Source organism: Sarcophilus harrisii, chromosome 3, assembly GCF_902635505.1.
Source record: "Sarcophilus harrisii chromosome 3, mSarHar1.11, whole genome shotgun sequence".
NCBI lineage: Eukaryota > Metazoa > Chordata > Mammalia > Dasyuromorphia > Dasyuridae > Sarcophilus > Sarcophilus harrisii.
In genome coordinates, this window is record NC_045428.1 from 180,485,312 (window position 1) to 180,498,187 (window position 12,876).

The window sequence follows — 12,876 nt, forward strand, 5'->3', positions numbered from 1 at the left end:
TAATAATTTCACTCAAGATAATGACAATGATGAGACATCATACCAAAATTTGTGGGATGCAGCCAAAGCGGTAATAAGAGGGAATTTTATATCCTTAGAGGCTTACTTGAATAAAACAGAGAAAGAAAAGATTAATGAATTGGGCTTGCAACTAAAAAAACTAAAAAAAGACCAAATTAAAAACCCCCAATCAAATACTAAATTGGAAATTCTAAAATTAAAAGGAGAAATTAAAAATATTGAAAGTAAAAAAACTATTGAACTAATTAATAAAACTAAGAGTTGGTTCTATGAAAAAGCCAATAAAATAGATAAGCCTTTGGTAAATCTGATTAGAAAAAGGAGGGAGGAAAATGAAATTAGTAGTCATAAAAAAGGGAGAACTTTCCAAATGAAGAGGAAATTTAAAAAAAATAAGGAGTTATTTTTCCAACTTTTAAAAATTTGATAACCTAAGTGAAATGGATGACTACCTCCAAAAATATAGACTTCCCAGACTAACAGAGGAGGAAGTAAATTGCTTGAATAGTCCCATTTCAGAAAAAGAAATAGAACAGGCAATTAAACAACTCCCTAAGAAAAAATCCCCAGGACCAGATGGATTTACATGTGAATTTTACCAAACATTTAAAGAACAATTGGCCCCAATGCTATATAAATTATTTGATAAAATAGGGAATGAAGGAGTCCTACCAAATTCCTTCTAGACAAATTACTGAACCAAACCAGGGGCTGAAAAAAGAAAGAAAATTTATAGACCAACTCCCATTTGATTAAAACTTGATTTGCCAAAAAATCCCCAAAAAACATTATAAAAAAAGGAATCACCAAAAGGAAAATCATTTTCCCAAAGAAAAAATTAACAAAACCTATGATCAAAAGTAGGATTTATAAAACCAAAAAAAGGAATGGTATTTCCAAAATAATAGGAATTTAAAATGCAGTAAACAATTAAAAAACCAAACACCCCAAAGATTGGAGAAAACAAAGGAAATACACCTTCTATTAAATTGAAAAGAAAATGCTTTCAAAAAACTGAAAGTAATTAAAAATAAGAATAGGAATGAGAACAAACATTTTCCATAAGATGGTAACAGGCCCCAGGTTCTCAAATTTATTAGAAAAACCACAACTTTAAAAGGCTGGAAAAATAAAATAAGATAGCATTTTAATAATAAACCAAACAGTCAGAGTTACAAAGAGAAATTCCATTTAAAGAATACTGATAATATAAAAATTTAGGAATCTATCTGCAAGGAAAAATGAAACTTTATGAAAAAATTCAGACCATTTTCCACAAATTAAGTCTGACCAACCAATTGAAAAATATTAAATGCCTTGGATAGGGCGAGCAAATATAAAAAGATGACAATATTACCTAAACTAATCTATTTATTTAGCGCTATACCAATCAGACTCCCAAAAAACTATTTTAATGACCTAGAAAAAATAACAACAAAGTTCATATGGAAAAACAAAAGGTCAAGAATTTCAAGGGAATTAATGAAAAAAGAATCAAATGAAGCTGGCTTAGCTGTACCAGATCTAAAATTATATTATAGAGCAGCAATTACCAAAACTATTTGGTATTGGCTAAGGAATAGATTAGTTGATCAGTGGAAAAGATTATAGCAACCTAGTCTTTGACAAACCCAAAGATCCCAGCTTTTGGGATAAGAACTTACTGTTTGATAAAAATTGCTGGGAAAATTGGAAACTAATATGGCAGAAACTAGGCATTGATCCATACTTAACACTGTACACCAAGATAAGGTCAAAATGGGTTCATGACCTTGGCATAAAGAATGAAATTATTAATAAATTAGAGGAACACAGGATAATTTACCTCTCTGACCTGTGGAAGGGGAAGGTCTTTATGACCAAAGAAGAACTAGAGATCATTACTGATCACAAAATAGAAAATTTCGATTATACCAAACTGAAAAGTTTTTGTACAAACAAAACTAATGCAGACAAGATTAGAAGGGAAGCAATAAACTGGGAAAATATTTTTACAGTCAAAGGTTCTGATAAAGGCCTCATTTCCAAAATATATAGAGAATTAACTCTAATTTATAAAAAATCAAGCCATTCTCCAATTGAAAAATGGTCAAAGGATATGAACAGACAATTCTCAGATGAAGAAATTGAAACTATTTCTAGTCATATGAAAAGATGCTCCAAGTCATTATTAATCAGAGAAATGCAAATTAAGACAACTCTAAGATACCACTACACACCTGTCAGATTGGCTAAGATGACAGGAAAAAATAATGATGATTGTTGGAGGGGATGCGGGAAAACTGGGACATTGATGCATTGTTGGTGGAGTTGTGAACGAATCCAACCATTTTGGAGAGTAGTTTGGAACTATGCTCAAAAAGTTATCAAACTGTGCATACCCTTTGATCCAGCAGTGTTACTACTGGGATTATCTCCCAAAGAGATTATAAAGAAGGGAAAGGGACCTGTATGTGCACGAATGTTTGTGGCAGCCCTTTTTGTAGTGGCTAAAAACTGGAAACTGAATGGATGTCCATCAGTTGGAGAATGGCTGAATAAATTGTGGTATATAAATATTATGGAATATTACTGTTCTGTAAGAAATGACCAACAGGATGATTTCAGAAAGGCCTGGAGAGACTTACACGAACTGATGCTGAGTGAAATGAGCAGGACCAGGAGATCATTATATACTTCAACAACAATACTATATTAAGACCAGTTCTGATGGACCAGGCCATCCTCAGCAACGAGATCAACCAAATCACTTCCAATGGAGCAGTAATGAAGTGAACCAGCTATGCCCAGAAAAAGAACTCTGGGAGATGACTAAAAACCATTACATTGAATTCCCAACCCCTATATTTATGCACACCTGCATTTTTTTTATTTCCTTCACAAGCTAATTGTACAATATTTCAGAGTCTGATTCTTTTTGTACAGCAAAATAACGTTTTGGTCATGTATACTTATTGTGTATCTAATTTATATTTTAATATATTTAACATCTACTGGTCATCCTGCCATCTAGGGGAGGGGGTGGGGTGGTAAGAGGTGAAAAATTGGAACAAGAGGTTTGGCAATTGTTAATGCTGTAAAGTTACCCATGCATATATCCTGTAAATAAAAGGCTATTAAATTAAAAAAAAAAAAAAAAAAAAAAGATAGTTCTTTGGGAAAAAAAAAAAAACTGAATGGAGAAAAAATAGATCATGTACAAAAATAGACCATGTATTAGTGCAGAAGAACCTGAAAATCAAATGCAGAAGGGCAGAGATATTAAATATATTTTTCAGATCATGATGTAATAAAAGTTATATATACTAAAGTGTCAGGGAAAAATGAACCAAAAATTAATTGGAAACTAAATATTCTCTTCCTAAAGAATGGTAATAAATTTATAGATAAACCCTTAGTTAATTTGATTGCAAAAAAGTAATGAAGAAAATCAAATTGTTAGTATCAAAAATGAAAAGTGTGAACTTTCCACCAATGAAGAGAAAATTAGAGTAATAATTAGAGACTATTTTGCCTAACTGTATGTCAATAAATCTGATAATCTACATGGAATGAATGGGTACTTAAAAGTACAGATTGCCCAGATTAACAGAGGAGAAAACAAATTACTTAAATAGTTCCATTTTAGAGAAAAGTAGTTGAACAAGCTATTAATCAGTGCTGTAAGAAAAAATCTGCTGAGTCAGATGGATTTTCATATGAATTCTACCCAAGCATTTAAGGAGCAAATTAATTCCAATTCTCTGGAAGTTATTTGGAAAAACTAAGGGGAAAAGGAATCATGCCAAAATCTTTTTTATGTCACAGACATGGCACTGATACCTAAATCAGGTAGGGTCAAAACAGAGAAACAAAATTATAGAATAATTTCCCTAATAAATATTGTTGCCAAAATCTTAAATAAAATATTAGCAAAGAGGTTACCCAAATTATCCCCAGGATAATATATCTTATAGTTGTATTATACCAAGTAGGCTTATACCAAGATGCAGGGTTGGTTCAATAATGGGGAAACTATAAACATAATTGACTATATCAATAACAAATTAAGAAAAACCATATAATTATCTCAACAGATACAGAAAAAGCCTTTAACAAAAACCAACAGCCATTCCTAATAAAAAACACTAGAGATTTTAGGAATAAATGGAGTTTTTCTTAAAATAGTCAATAGTGTCTATTTAAAGCTATCAACAGGCATCATATGTATTAGGGACAAAGTAGATCCATTCTCAAGAAGATAAGGACTGAAACAAGGTTGACCACTCTCACCATTATTATACAATATTGTTTTTGAAAGGTTAGCTTTGGCAATAAGAGAAGAAAAAGAAATTAGAGTAGATAATGATTAAATCAAATTATCACTCTTTGCAGATAAGATGATGGTATATTTAGAGAACGTAGAGAATCAACTAAAAAACTACTAAAAACAAACACAACTTTAGCAAAATTGTAGGATGAAAAATAAATCCATATAAATTATGAGCATTTTTATGTTACAATAAAATTCAGCAGCAAGAGATTCAAAGTGTAAAGGGCTGAAACTCTGAAAAAGTATACTTGAAACAGACAGCAGAGCATTTAAGACTAATTACCTATTTGATGTGAGATAATGGTTCTATATATATACATATTTAGATGAGATGGTGATGTGATGGCTCTTTTCACCATTGGTGCTTGCTGATTGTGTGGTGGTGAGATAATTGTAGGCAAGGATTGGAGGACTGTGGGAGAGAGTCAGAAGGAAGGAAGGAGAGAGATTTCAGGCTCTGGATTCCAGAGTCCAGGATTCATCTTTGGCAAGCCACGTGACAGCTTGCCAGCCTCCTTTACTTCTCCCCCTAAAGACCAAGGACTTTGATTGATCCTGACTCTGACTGATCCTGAGGTCCTCCAGAGAGTTTAACCCAGACATTAAAGAGTTAGCCCTGACATTACAACAAAGAAAAATTCCATTTAAAATAACTATAGACAATAAAAAAAAATAAATTTGGGAGTCTACCTGTCAAGGCAAAGTCAGGAAATATATGAACACAATTACACAACCCTTGCCACATAAATATAGTCAGATCTAATTGATTGGGAAATAGTAATCAAGTACATGATCATCTCAAGAACCCCAGCTTTTGGGATAAGAACTCTTTATTTAACAAAAATTGCTGTGAAAATTGGAAATGAATATGGCAGAAACTAGACACTAACTCACAGCTAACACCATATACCAAAATAAGGTCAAAATGGATTCATGATTTAGATCTAAAAAGAGTGACATTATAAGGAAATTAGAAAACTAAGTCATAATCTAGCTCTCGAATTTGTGGAGAAGGAAGGAATTTGTAGCTAAACAATAACTGGAATACATTATGGAACGAAAAATGGATAATTTTTGCTTATATAAAGTAAAAAAAGTTTTTGAACAAACAAAATCAATGTAAACAAGATTATAAGGGAAGTAAAAAATTGGGAAATTTTTTTACATTGAAAGATTCTGATAAAGTCTTCCTTACCTCAAATATAGAGAGAATTGGCTTAAATTTATAAGAACTCAAGCCATTGTCCAATCAATAAATAGTCAAAGGATATGAACAAGCAATTTTCAGATGAAGAAATTGAAGTCATTTCTAGTCATATGAAAAGTTGCTTTAAATCGCTATTGATCAGAGAAATACAAGTTAGAATAACTCTGAGATTCCACTACACACCTAAAGTTCAGCTAAACTGACAGGAAAAGATAATGATGAATGTTGGAGGGAATGTGAGAAAACTGGCATACTAATACATTGTTGATGGAATTGTAAACTGATTCAAACATTCTGGAAAGCTATTTGGAACTATTCTCCAAAGGCTATCAAACTATGTATACCATTTTATCCAGCAATGTCTTTACTGGGCCTGTATGCCAAAGAAATTATAAAGGAGGGGACAGGAACCCCAAGTAAGAAAATGTTTGTGGCCTTTTTTTTTTTTTTTTTTTTTTTTTTTTTTTTGTAATGCACAAGCCTTTTTAGTAATGGCAAGAAACTGGAACCTGAGTGGATGTTCATCAGCTGGAGAATGGCTGAATAAGTTAAGGTATATGAATGTTGTGGAATATTATTATTCTATAAGAAATTATAAGCAGATGATTTCAGAGAGGCCTGGAGATAATCACATGAAATGATGTTAAATGACATGAGTAATACCAGGAGATCATTGTACACAGTACCAATAAGATCATGTGATGATAAAATCTAATGGACAGAACTACTAATGAACTCTACCTACTTCCTGGTCCCCACTACTTATATAGGGTCTTTGAGGTCACATGTACAGCCAATTAGAGAAGAAGATGTCTCCCATTGATGATGCAATCTAATGAGAGTAGAGCTTCCACTCATGAGGTGGTCCACACTGTTCATAGAAAACCATATCAGGTCTCAAGCTTCAAGGCCTTTGTACTTTCTGATTGCACTGCATGAGCTTCCTCTTTGGACCCTTACAATTCCTTTCTCTTATAAAGCCAGGACCGCTCATCACATCAAGCTAACTTTAACATCAAGCTTGCTTGATCAATGAGATTACAGAGTGTATATAACAGAACAAAGGCAAACAAAAGTAAAACAGTAAGAATTAGGCCCAATAGGGGCCAAAACCAAGCAAGGATAGCATGGTGTTCAACCCACTTACTAAAGTCATGTTCAGTGAGGTAGGATGTCATAAGTCTGTGTTTTCAATTGTATACACCTTTTGGTAAAGAAAGCCACAGAGGAAGAGTGTATACCAGAAAAGTCATGTCCCATAGCATTGCCTCACTAACTTTGGCAGAGTGGGTGTGTTGGTTTTTCACCCACTGATTTAGAGGCATTTGTCTACAAGTGGAAAACAGGACTAAGCCTCTCCCCAGGCCACCATATGAATAGGGTAGCCATGGGAGAAGTGCACAAGCCCATTGTCCAGTTCTGCCAATTTCTAGGTGTTGCACATCACCCAGGAGAGTGCAATAAAGCTGCTAGACTGGTGCTATGTTTGCATTCTTTGGTGTCATGGTCAGGAGGGACATGGCTGCCATCAACGTTGAAGGGCTGTTAACATCTGGCTGATCTTTCTGAGCTGCCATCATCAGCGACACCTTTGTTGTCTGGTCCTTCTCTTTTTGATTCCCCAGGCCACAGATGTTTCTGGTTGGGATCCACTTCTCTGCCATTGGGTCTGCATCTAGAATAGCAAGAGCATACCAGGTCCCCAAACCCTGACCCAACCCAGGCCGTTCCAGATGCCATCTAAGCCCTTCCACATCACTTTGGAAAGAAGGCTTTTGTCCTCGTTGGCCAGTCTGTTAGCCACACTTTCTGAGTGTGCCAAAACCCCATTGCTGGAGTGAAATTCAAAGAATATGAAATTGCAGGAAATTAAATGTATGTATTTCCACATCCCTTGCAAATCCCAACATTCCCTTCCTTCTCTTGTTTAGACAGGAACCACTTGGGGCTATGAATAGTCTGTCCAATAATGGCTTGGTCAGTAGGATTATAAGGGATGCCAGTGGAATGGGCCATTGAAGAAAGACATGAAGGTAGAAGATGTGTAAGCTGGTCCATTATCTGTCTTAAGTGCATGTGAGACTCCTACAATAGAAAAACATTGATAAAAGATGGCTGATCACATGTCTAATTGCTTCTCCAGATTGGAGCGAAGCCATAAGGAATTGAAAATGTATATCCATGGTTACATGGATGCTCTGCCTCTCAACATAGGTGATGTCCATTTGCCATAAAGCATTAGATCTCGAACCATGAGAGTTTTTCCCTGGAGGGAGCATAGGATTGTGAAAAGGAAGGCAAGATGTACAGCCTTTTACTATGCTCCCAGCTTCCTCTTTTGTTATCCCGAATTGCAGACTTACCTGAATACTTTCTCACTTGCCCTAGAAATTCTTTAAAGAGATGATATATATTAGAAGCTACAAATTTTACTTGGGCTGTGGCAATTTTTTGTACCACACCTACTGAATAAGCTGAATCAAATATTATATTTACATCAAAAATCCATTGCCAATTATGTAATAGCTGGGTTATCTTTAATGGAGACCCAGTGCAAGGTTTGGAGTTGTGACCAATAAATTTTTTCACTCTGGCATGATTTCACAATACACATCAATTTGTGCATTAGGACAAAAGATGTATATTTTGTCAGGCCTTATCCCAGATAATTGTACTACTCTCTCAATGGCCTTTAATGAAATTCTAGCCACAAGCACTAGGTAAGGAATAAGATTTTGATCTGGTTGTTCTTGGAGATTCACCCACTCCATCACACTGCGATGAAGGACTGCTGTAGGTGACTCTTTTGTAGCAAAAACTGATATTTCTAAGGTTTTTTGAGTGAGTCAATCACATTGGATAAAGCCAATTCAATCTCTCTTGGAACCTCTTGAGCTTCTTTTGTAAGCTAGCATGGTGAATCTAAAGCATTATCTTCCCTTAAAATATCATATAACGGTGGTAACAACATAATTTTTGGAGTAAGAGCAGCCGCCACATACATTTGACACATGATAGGGCTATTCTTCATTCCCTGTGGCAAAACTGTCCATTCAAATATTTTATAAGGCTCAGCTAAATTAATGCTGGGCACTGAAAAGCCAAATCCCTTCATATTCTCCTTATCTAGAGGGATAGAATAGAAACAATCCTTAATCCAAAGAGGCCATTCCCTAGATATTGAAAAGATGGAAGCCCAAGCCGAAGAGCTCCCATTGTCTCCATCTGTTCATTTACTTTTCTCAAATCAATCAACATTCTCCATTTTCCAGATTTCTTTTTTATACTAAATACAGGGGAATTCCAAGGACTTAAAAAAGCTTGTAAATGTCCTTGGTTAAGTTGCTTCTATACTATATCTAATAAGGCCTGATTTTATTTTATTTTTTTACTTTGTAAGATGTCTCTTCCCCACAGATTGATGGGGATCCTTTCAACCGTAAAAGAAATAAAAACTCTTCACATTCTCATCTCAAAGAGGTAGCACTTATTCTAGCTAATATTGATCCTTTTATGCCAGACATATAGGTATTTCCTATAATCTTTAGCCAATGACTAGGCCAATTGGCAACTCTAATAGCTGTATGATCTGCAGCTGTGTCTACCAACCTTTTCAATGGTGTGTCATTCATATAGATAATGAGCAAAAATTGCAGTCCATAATATTTCTGAATTCTGTTGTGGGGAGTATTGAACAAATAACACCAAATTGCATTTCAGGAGTGTAAATTAATAAACCTGATGTTACTCCTCCTCCTGGGTCATAGATCACACATTGTCTACCTATATTAGTGACTGAAACAATAGTTATACATTCCTTAGTTTCCCAAATCAGTATATGGATAGATACTGTCTTGTAAGCACTCTCAGGTGGTGAAAAGGTCAAGCTAACTGTGTATGGAGGAGAGAGATCTATGAGGTGAACAAAGACAAGTTTCAGCTCTCCAGGGGATAACTCTGTAATTCCATTGGCATAAAGCTCTGCTCTCTCTAACTGCAATCTCCTTCCCCCACAGGCTTGCTTAAAGACTCACTGATCAGTTTGTAATATTGCATTTTCAAAGACTCTCTGAGTATAACAACAATTGCTGCCATCAAGCCACCATAAGTGCTCCTTGCCTGTGGCAATGAAGTCTACGCCTGCGCCTGCCTTTTCTAATGATGACATAAGGGTTTGGCTTAGTGGTCAGTGCTGATGATATCATCACCCCTCCCATTCCTCCTCTTAGGCAGAGTTGAGGGAGAAGGCTCAGGAAATGGGAAATGCCCTAAAGGTGCATGCTCTGTGGTAGGCAGAATTGGAACTGAGTTTTGAATGTGAAAAGAACCAAACCCTTCCCATTAGCAATATAGTTAATTCTTTTCTCTGTTAAATGACTAAGCCCGGTAGATTCCTGTAGATTTCAGCAAAATGCTAAAAAGGATTTCTTTAGGTATGTTTCACATGCTATGCTTTTTGGGGCTAGGGTCACCAACTTTCTGCTTGCTTTTTTCCTGATATTTCCTTATTTGGCCGTTTCAAGTTAAAATCTTCCCTAATTTTAAAACTTGTGAGATTCTTTAATTCATTGTATTCACTTGGTTCTTCCATTATTAACTGCTGTGTAGTAGCTTCTTTTTCCTTCTCTGCCTCAGGCAGTAGGCTGAACTCTTCTTTTTTCTGTTTTAGCTTCTGTAACTTAACTTTTTGTCTTTTCTCTAACTCAACCTATAATTTTTGCATTTCTTGTTCTACTTTCTGTAATGTGATTTTTCGTTTTTTCTCTAACTCAACCTATAACTCTTGTATTTTTTGCTCTATATGCTCAATCACCTTGATTATTTCTTGAGTTTTTTCTTAATGAGCTGTATTTAATGGGCGTGGGAGTAAATACCTCAGAGCTCAGTGTTCTCTGTTAGAGAATCATCCCTCTGGCTCTTTAACTTATATACTTGAGCTGCATGCACCATTGTACTCTTGGGTTTAGTTATAGGTAAACTTGTATGTAGACCCATAATGCCTTTTCACCTTCCCTTCTAGATGGGGCTGCTAAACCTTCCCAATTACAGGGCCTGATAAATCACGGTGCTGCCCACGTTGAACTGCCACTTGTATCCTTCCACTCAGAGGTTACAGTTACCAATCATGTCTAATTCCCAGGCCTTCAGAAAATCTCTGGCCACTGTTTAGTACAGTGGTTCTTTACCAATTTTACTTCAATCAGAAGAAGTCTTCAAAGATCTCTGTCCACTGCCTCACCAAGCAGTGGTTCTCACATTCAGCAGAACACCCGAGGACAGCTGCATGCAAGCTCAAGATTCCACATGTTAACATCCTGCTCCCCCCTGCACTCTTAATGACTTCCTGCTGACTCCTAGTGAACTAGTAATGAACTCCATCTACTTCCTGATCCTCACTGTTTATATAGGGTCTATGAGGTCACGCATACAGCCAATTAGAAAAGATGTCTCCCATTGATGATGCAATCTCAATGAGAGCAGAACTTCCACTCACAAGGCAGGGTCCACACTGTTCAGAGAAAACTACATCAGGGGATCTCAGGCTTCAAGACTTTTGTACTCCCTGATTACACTGTACAAGCTTCTTCTTTGGACCCTTATAACTATTCAATAAAAATTAAATTAAATAAATTGCTAGGGATAGACTAAAAACCAATTGTCAATTAATCTAAGTCTGATTAATGGGTGGGTCAAACAACAAATCACAGAAAAATCCATAATTTCATTCAAGAGAATAACAATAATGGGACAACATAACAAATCTATAGAATGCTACCAAAGTAGTCCTTAGGAGAAATTTTACATCTCTAAATAGCTATAGGAATAAAATAGAGAACGAAAAACCCAATGAATTAGGCATGTAACTAAAATGCTAGAAAAAGAACAAATTAAAATAAACCCCTAATTAAATATCAGATTGGAGATTCTGAACCTCAAGAAGAGATTAATAGAATAAAAACTTAGAAAATTATTGAATAAATAGATAAAACTAAGAGTTGGTTTTATGAAAAATGTAGAGGGCCAACAACAAGCAGATCTCTTTAAAAAAAAAGTTATGCAGGGGTTAACAAGCTCTCTGTATAGCTGTGGATTAATTTGCAGCATGTTTATCATTCCTTCATGACCAAAACTGAGAATGTGATGAGCTGACCTGATAGATAGCAAGAAGTGCTGCTGGTACAAGTGTGCAATCAATTTGGGAGTTTTCTATGTGAACATGTAAGCATCAAGAAGGCATGTCTAATATAAACAGAAGATGGCCTTGGCAAGGCATGTCTGTATCAGGAACCATACATCACAAATTAGACAATTTTATTATTATAATACCACTAATGGACAGATACTATTAGTTTTTGTTTAATGTTACTGCCTAGCTAGAATGTAACCATGGAATGTAAAGTAATTAATTTAGAGACATCTAGCACTACTGTTACCTTAGCTTAAAGATTATATAAACCCTTTTTCTCAGATCAATAAACGGACTTCATTGATGAAGTTCTCCCTTCTCCCATCCCATACCATACTTTCTTCTTGATGAGGCGCTTGGGCTGGTCTCAAGTAGCCTGTGAATGGAGACATTAACATAGACATAAACAATGATGCAGAGAATCAGTGAGGAGGAGAAAATACCTTTAATCATTTGAGACTCTGGATCAACAAGAGGTAAGAGGGGCAATAGGAAAGCATAGAAATCAACAGACACAGTGGGTACTAGAGGTAGAAGAGGAATTGTAGTTTCATTTAAAGTCTTGTGCTAATATTTGTTTCAAATTCAAATGATTGTCTGATAGTTCATCAAGTCAGTAATCCATCATCCAAGAGATTTTCATCCCTTGGAATTATGGAAAATGGATGTCACTTATTATCTATCTTGTGGATATTTATCCTTTATACACATACTTTTAGATACTTTTTCTTCTTTTACAGTGGCTAGTCTCCAGACAGGAATCTCTGCAACTCATGTTATTGAACAAATGCTTTCTGTTTTTGCTTATATAGGTGTGCCTAATAAAAAAAAAAGATAATGGTACTCCTTATTCATCACCTAAATTTAAACAATTTTGTCTGTATTGTAATATTGAGTATAAGTTTGGCCTGCCGGCAATTGCTGAACAAAAAAAGTGAAATTAAAACATTTTTGCAGGAATGTTTTCCTGCAGAGGGATATGGAAATAAGCCACATATGAGGCTGGCCAAAGTTATATACTTAATGATCAAGGCCTCTTCCCAGCAGAATATTTCTTTGATGAACATTTTTTTGTTGATGAAATTATCTTGTGATAATCTGTTCTAACAGGGACTCTTTAGTAAGAGTTGTGTGGAAGGATTTCAAAAC

At 35.3% G+C, this 12,876-nt stretch overlaps 1 pseudogene; it reads right to left on the reverse strand.

Annotated features, from left to right (window-relative positions):
- Positions 1-7,009: 7,009 nt before the first annotated feature.
- The window catches only part of LOC100919592, a 115,126-nt pseudogene continuing 109,259 nt past the window's right edge, over positions 7,010-12,876 (reverse strand).